Consider the following 6564-nt stretch of genomic DNA (forward strand, 5'->3'; position numbering starts at 1 on the left):
TGACACAGTCTCCCACAGCATCCTTACAGTTAAACTGAGGGATTGCGGTCTGGACAATCAGGTAGTGAGGTGGACTGTAAACTGGCTGAAGAAAAGAAGCCAGAGAGTCGTTGTCAATAGGGCGGAGCCTAGTTGGAGGCCTGTATCTAGTGAAGTGCCTCAGAGGTCAGTACTGGGGCCTGTATTATTTAATATATTCATCAATGATTTGGATGAGGGAATAGAGTGTACTATCAGCAAGTTTACTGATGACACCAAGCTGGGAGGAGTGGCTGACACGCCAGAAGGCTGTGCTGCCATCCAGTGAGACCAGGACAGGCTGGAGAGTTGGGCGGGGAAAACTTTAATGAAATATAACAAGGGAAAGTGTAGAGTCTTGCATCTGGGCAGGAACAACCCCAGGTTCCAGTATAAGTTGGGGAATGACCTATTAGAGAGCAGTGTAGGGGAAAGAGACTTGGGGTTCTGGTGGACAGCAGGATGATCATGAGCCAGCACTGTGCCCTTGTGGCCAAGAAGGCCAATGGCATCCTGGGGTGTATTAAAAGGGGGTAGTTAGTAGGTTGAGAGAGGTTCTCCTTCTCCTCTACTCTGCCCTGGGGAGACCCCATCTGGAATATTGTGTCCAGTTCTGGGCCCCTCAGTTCAAGAAGGACAGGGAACTGCTGGAAAGAGTCCAGTGCAGGGCAACGAAGATGATGAAGGGGGTGGAGCATCTCCCTTATGAGGAAAGGCTGAGGGAGCTGGGTCGCTTTAGCTGGGAGGAGACTGAGGGTTGACATTAATGTTTATAAATATATAAAGGGTGAGTGTCACGAGGATAGAGCCAGGCTCTTCTCGGTGACAACCAGCGGTAGGACAAGGGGTCATGAGTTCAAACTGGAACACCAGAGGTTCCACTTAAATTTGAGAAGAAACTTCTTCTCAGTAAAGGTAACAGAACACTGCAACAGGCTGCCCAGGGGGGTTGTGGAGTCTCCTACTCTGGAGACACTCAAAACCCACCTGGACGCCTTCCTATGTAACCTCATGTACGTATTCCTGCTCCGGCATCTCAAGACAGAGATGATGCATGCATGAGAAGCTGTCTTCAAGACCTATGATCTTTGGGATGTTGGGAAGAAGTGCCAGTCCTTTAAACTGGATGGTTAGTGAGCAGAACTGCCAACACAGCCCAAAATGATGCCAAAACACAAGCAACCAACCACATGTTTTTTAGTATTGATTGTAGCATTAATATTAGCCTGTTTTCTTTGTAGGTATCTGTTTAAATGTCTTACAGTTGCATAGGTCTTTGCCTGTTATATGGTATAGAAAGTTCACAGACTGTTAAATGAGGAGAAACTGTGGACACAAAATATACATTTCATGGTGATCCAGAAGACCATGGAGATAGCTGACAAGACTAGTTGTCCTAGAAAATTCAAATAAAGGGGTCCTATATTAAGAATACCACTTCCTATTAATGTATCTTGGGACCACTTTTGGAAAACACTCCTTTTGAATGTTGACTCAGTCATTATTCTTTTAGATTGATCAGAGGAGATCTAGAAACAAACTATTGTTTTACATGAGGTACAGAAAAACTACACCTCTCATGGATTTCAAGAAGCTTGGACATAACTGATGTCCTAGATTCCTCATTTACAGATATGGATTAAGAAACTGATTGTAATTATTGTATTAGCAATTGTTAGATCTGTATGTTTCTATGTCCTGTTGCAATGCGTGCTGATATGTTGTGTTGCAGTCACTAAAAGAGTTTAGAAAAGGTGAGACTTATTTAATATATAGATGTATACAGGACAAAGTCCTGGTTACACACAAGCCAGTGCCCAGTGGAATGAGAGGCAATTTTCTGTGAAATGCTGCTGCTTGCCACAGATTTTGAAAGACAGGCAAGCACTCTGCTTCGTGGAGGATGTGACCCACCAGCCTTGGTCTCAGCTGCAGGATGCCACTGGGTGCCAGCTCGTGTGCAACTAGGACTTTGTGTGAGTAACAAGGTAGACAAATTATTTATCTCAGCCTTTTAAGTATAAAATAATTTAGAAGCAGTTCATGCAATATGGATGCAAAGGAGTGCAAGATCCTTTGGGGTTTCCTGCTACATTGAATTTCTACTGATCATCACATGTGGATCACCAGACACATGTTAACACCCTTACCAGATGCTACTAGAGAGCACCAGCCTCTGTTCCTCCAAATAATTATTTACGTAAACATAAATGTACAAGATGATATCTTTTCTACACAGTACAAATACAGGTTGCAACTTCTCAGCTGTGCAAGTAATCAGCCTGTATACCTGGCAGTAGGATAATGTTCAGACCAGAGTTCCATATATTTCTGTGTACAAGTGCACTAACAATTTCCTTGCTTTTACCAGTTTGCTCTGATATTTCATGGAGTGCCCACTGTGCCCTATCACTTAAATGTCCAGCAGGTAGGATTCGTCAGGCTGCAGGCCTCCAACTTGTCTTAATCGTCACTGCTGTCTGGATGTTCTGGCTATGGAATTACTTACAGAGAACCTTTTCTGATTTCTTCCTCTTATCTGGACCCAAGCACTGGTTCTGTTCTTTTTAATTCTGCTCTTCATTGTAATTATCATCCATTTCCCTTTTGTAGATGCAGAATTCATTTCTCTCCTGCATCCCCAGCAATGCCATCATGACCAAAGAACACATGCAGAGTTTGTCAAAGGCTTTGATTCATGTATCTGCAGGAAGAGAAGGAAACAACTGCCTGTTGGGCCTTGTTGCAGCCAGGATCTTCAATGTAGAAGCACTTTTTTACTTCCCTTCAGACTAATGAGATACTTAGATTTTACTTTTCCTTGAAGCTGGAACTGCCGCACACCCTCCACATTTTGAGACAAGAGAATTTGAGAGAAGGGAATTTTTCCATCTCTTCCCATTTGGGTCTGAACAGCACCCAGGGACGAATGAACAGAGAAGGTGACTTTTTGGTGAGATGAAACAGCAGCAAGCAATAGAAATTTGGCTCCCTTTCTCTCGATTAATACACCTATAACTCTGCCATCCTTCAATTTGACTGTTTTCTGTTTAGCCTCCTCCTTCATTTTGGCAAAGGTGCCAATGTACACAGTGCTCACAATAGTGATGGTTTTTACTGCAAACATGTCAAAGTAGTACAGCATATTGGGCTTTGGGTCAGACACTGTGAAGATCTTCTTGTTCCTGACACAAAGTTTATGCAGGTCAGCTCTCAGCTTTGAGGCTGTTTGGCACCCAAACTTTCATGATGATTTTAGGAAACTACGTTCTTTGCCAGAGTTGTTGTCTGAGAGGAAATCAAAATGGGCAAAGTCAAATGGACTGAAATCCAGACCTGGTTTTGGAGCCATCATGAATGCATCATCAGAACAGAACTTAGCTTCCATGGCACAGAGGCTTTTGAAATTGTGTTCTTCATCGATGACTATGCAATACTGAATTGGCTGTTTCAGTAAGGAGGTGGTGGGACTTGGTTTCCATACCAGCATCACTGTTGTATGTCCCAGAGAAGTGACATAAATTCTGGGATAGTAAGGTAATTCAGGATAAGGTTTGTCCAATTCCAGAGTAGTGTTTGCATACACTTCAAAATGAGTGTCCTCTGTTGACAGCAGATCAAGTTGGTACAAACCAGATGTGGAACTGGAATACACAAAATACTCAACATTATTGCCTTTGTAAGAGAACAGCTCCATGCCTTCCTTATTAGTAATCTGCTATTTCTGTTGTTCAAGAGGTTCTGAATCACCTAGATTATAAGCAAAGAAAAGCAAGTGTGAAGACACAATCTGCCAATATGAGAAAACAGAACTTGAACAAACACTTCTACATAAAATAGAGATGTGAGACAAAAAAAGAATGTTTTATCTTCTGAGGAAGATGTAACCAATACTTCTGTCAAATCAGAGAGGGAGACTGGTTTGGTACCCAGGTTAAAATGAAATGAAATAGAAATTGCAGCTGGCCAGCATTAATGGAGGCTTGTGGGTGTTGTGGAGCAGTTATCCACAATATGGATATGGATATGGAAAACCACACAGCAACACCTTGTAATCTTCCCTTAAAAATACTCTTAAAAAGACTGTAAACACACAGGTGGAGGCACACCAAACAAACTTGGAGCATGACCAGCAAAGTAAGCAAAGGCTCTGAAGCTTGGATTCAAAATGCTGTGTATAAAATAAGCTTAAAAATAGTAAAAAATAAAATTTTGATGGCATTTAAAAATTATGCAGGCATTATGGAAGACCAGAAAAAACACCTCTATGTATACTGAATAGGCAAACAAATACTGTCAGTGTTACTGAAGTCATTCACCATAGGGTCTGCCACCAACTCTTCTAAATTAGAGGCTTATTTTCAAAACTGCTATATATCTGACCTCACTGGGAATGGAGCAACCCTGCAGCAGTGGAGACACTGACAGCATCAAGATCTAGCTTTAAACGAAATGTTAAAATCTTTCTGAAGGCTTCTGCTCCTTCAATCCAAGAACAAATACATCCCTTTTGGAGACTGGCAAATAAAAACACACAGCCACTGCATCCATCATACACACACATAGAGCACCATCACCAAAATGCAGTTTAAATAGAGAAATTTTGTACACTGATATATTTAAGTTGGGATAAGCCCTGACATGACACAAGTGTAGGAGTTCCTTAGAATGTTGCAGCTGACAGCCTTCCCTTTCAATAAAGTCAGACCAACACAAGCCCATATACCAGTGACATAATATCAAGGCTAGAGCAGTAGAACTTTAAGCCTAGTACCTTTAGCGTGTCCACAAAGATGAAAGTACAGGCAACTAATTCTGTAGAGCCGGATCACTTCAGAATACCACTGGTCACAGAATATTGCTCTACAGAAGATGACTTGATATTTATCCTTCAATTAAAAAACTCCACTCTATTTATGGTAAAGGTATCACCAGAGAAGGAAACACTGTGAACACCTACAGCTGCTCTGTTTGAAAGGTTCTTCTACTACGTATATGCAAAATCAGTGGGTTAAAATAAGTAACTGAAGACTTCCATTCCTCCTCTGCCCTTTTTGTGGCCATGAGGTTTTACTCTTTACTCTCCCCACCAAAACAACCCAGAGAGTAAGTGAAACACTAACTTCACCAAGACGGAATAACAATGAAGTTGATTTCTCCATATTCACTTAATGATATATTTTGAAGATTCTTATTCAGAGCAGTTCAGAATAAGGTTAAAATAAAGTGGTTCCTGGTTTAAAAAAAAAATCCCAAAGAGCTTGTGGTAAGTAGGATAATTTATTTAAATGTGAAGATTTAAAATTTATATTGTATTTTAAAACAGAAAATGATACCTTTGTTCCCCTCTTAGAGAACAAGTTTGCTATTTTTCCTTCTTTTCCCACTATACATTTTGTTTCATCATTCTGGTCTAATTTTGCACTGTTACTAAATATACACACACACACACACACACATATATAAAAGAAAAAGGATAAGTAACCATAATTACACGCTGTATACCAGAGAATGTTTCGGCAACATTTTGTACAAAGGCAGAGTACTTTAATACTCCTTATTTCTGCAAAAATAATGTGTCTTATACGGCCCAGATCTACAATTGCCTTCCCCCGGCCCCATGTGCCACTTGCATCCCTATCTTGCAAATGAGTACTATACACAGTTAATTCCTCAAGTAACTGTCCTCCAGCTTCCTATTTTCATTTCAGCAAACCCCACTGTTGTGTCACCTTGGACTACATGCCTGTACTCCTCATCTTCTGTAGATTAGTAGCTTTTCACAAAACATCATACCAAATGAAGTCAGCGTGAATTATATTGCCTCAATTCCTTTGCCTGGATAATTGTTTTTCCAATACAAAGGAGGATAACAGGATCCCAGTGGTGAACTGACACTCCTTTTTATTCTGTTCTGTGTCTTTAATTTCTTTTATGTTTCAAATTTGCTGTTAATCTTTGTGTGCTATTGAGGTCAGAATAAAAGGCTGGTAGATGCCCAGAAAGTTTATCAATTATATTGTCGCCTGACAGCACGCCTTAGCACAGGGGATGTATTTAGATGTGCTTAAAGTCAATCTGTAGAGGGTGCTGTTGCACTGAGCATCTAACAGTGGTCTTTGTACCGCTCTGAGAAAAAGCAGGTATTGTCTATATATTTTATCTGGGTCTTAGAGCTGAAACTCAAGATATTTAGTGTCATTTGCTAAAAAACAAATACTGTTAAAAAATCATAACTCACTTTCAGTCTTGTAAAAGTGAAGATGAGCTAACAGCAGCGTCATGGTTTTAATAGCATTCTGATTCCTCTATTATAAGACTACAAGTAAAACATTCATTTTGCTGCCTGATACCTTACAGCTGTGCATTTTAAGCATCACGGGAACTAAAATGAACTCTTACTGTAACAGTCTAGCATGGAGACGTTTTGTTGGTTTCATTTTTTTTTTTTTTTTTTTTTTAACCATGAAGCATAAAGAACAAAGTTTGGCATATTTAATTTCTCTTGCAGAAGTCAATTGTCAATTTTATTAATATGACCCTCAA

At 40.3% G+C, this 6564-nt stretch overlaps 1 pseudogene across 1 annotated transcript; it reads right to left on the bottom strand.

Moving 5' to 3' along the window:
- Positions 1–2326: 2326 nt before the first annotated feature.
- LOC309435831 (protein NDNF-like) lies at positions 2327–6302 on the bottom strand (annotated as a pseudogene). The gene is made up of 2 exons: positions 6260–6302; positions 2327–3768 (listed from the first exon to the last, which is right to left on the bottom strand). The product of its transcript is annotated as a protein NDNF-like (transcript).
- Positions 6303–6564: the final 262 nt, after the last annotated feature.

The sequence above is a fragment of the Streptopelia decaocto genome (assembly GCF_964273445.1).
Source record: "Streptopelia decaocto genome assembly, chromosome: 2".
Lineage (NCBI taxonomy): Eukaryota > Metazoa > Chordata > Aves > Columbiformes > Columbidae > Streptopelia > Streptopelia decaocto.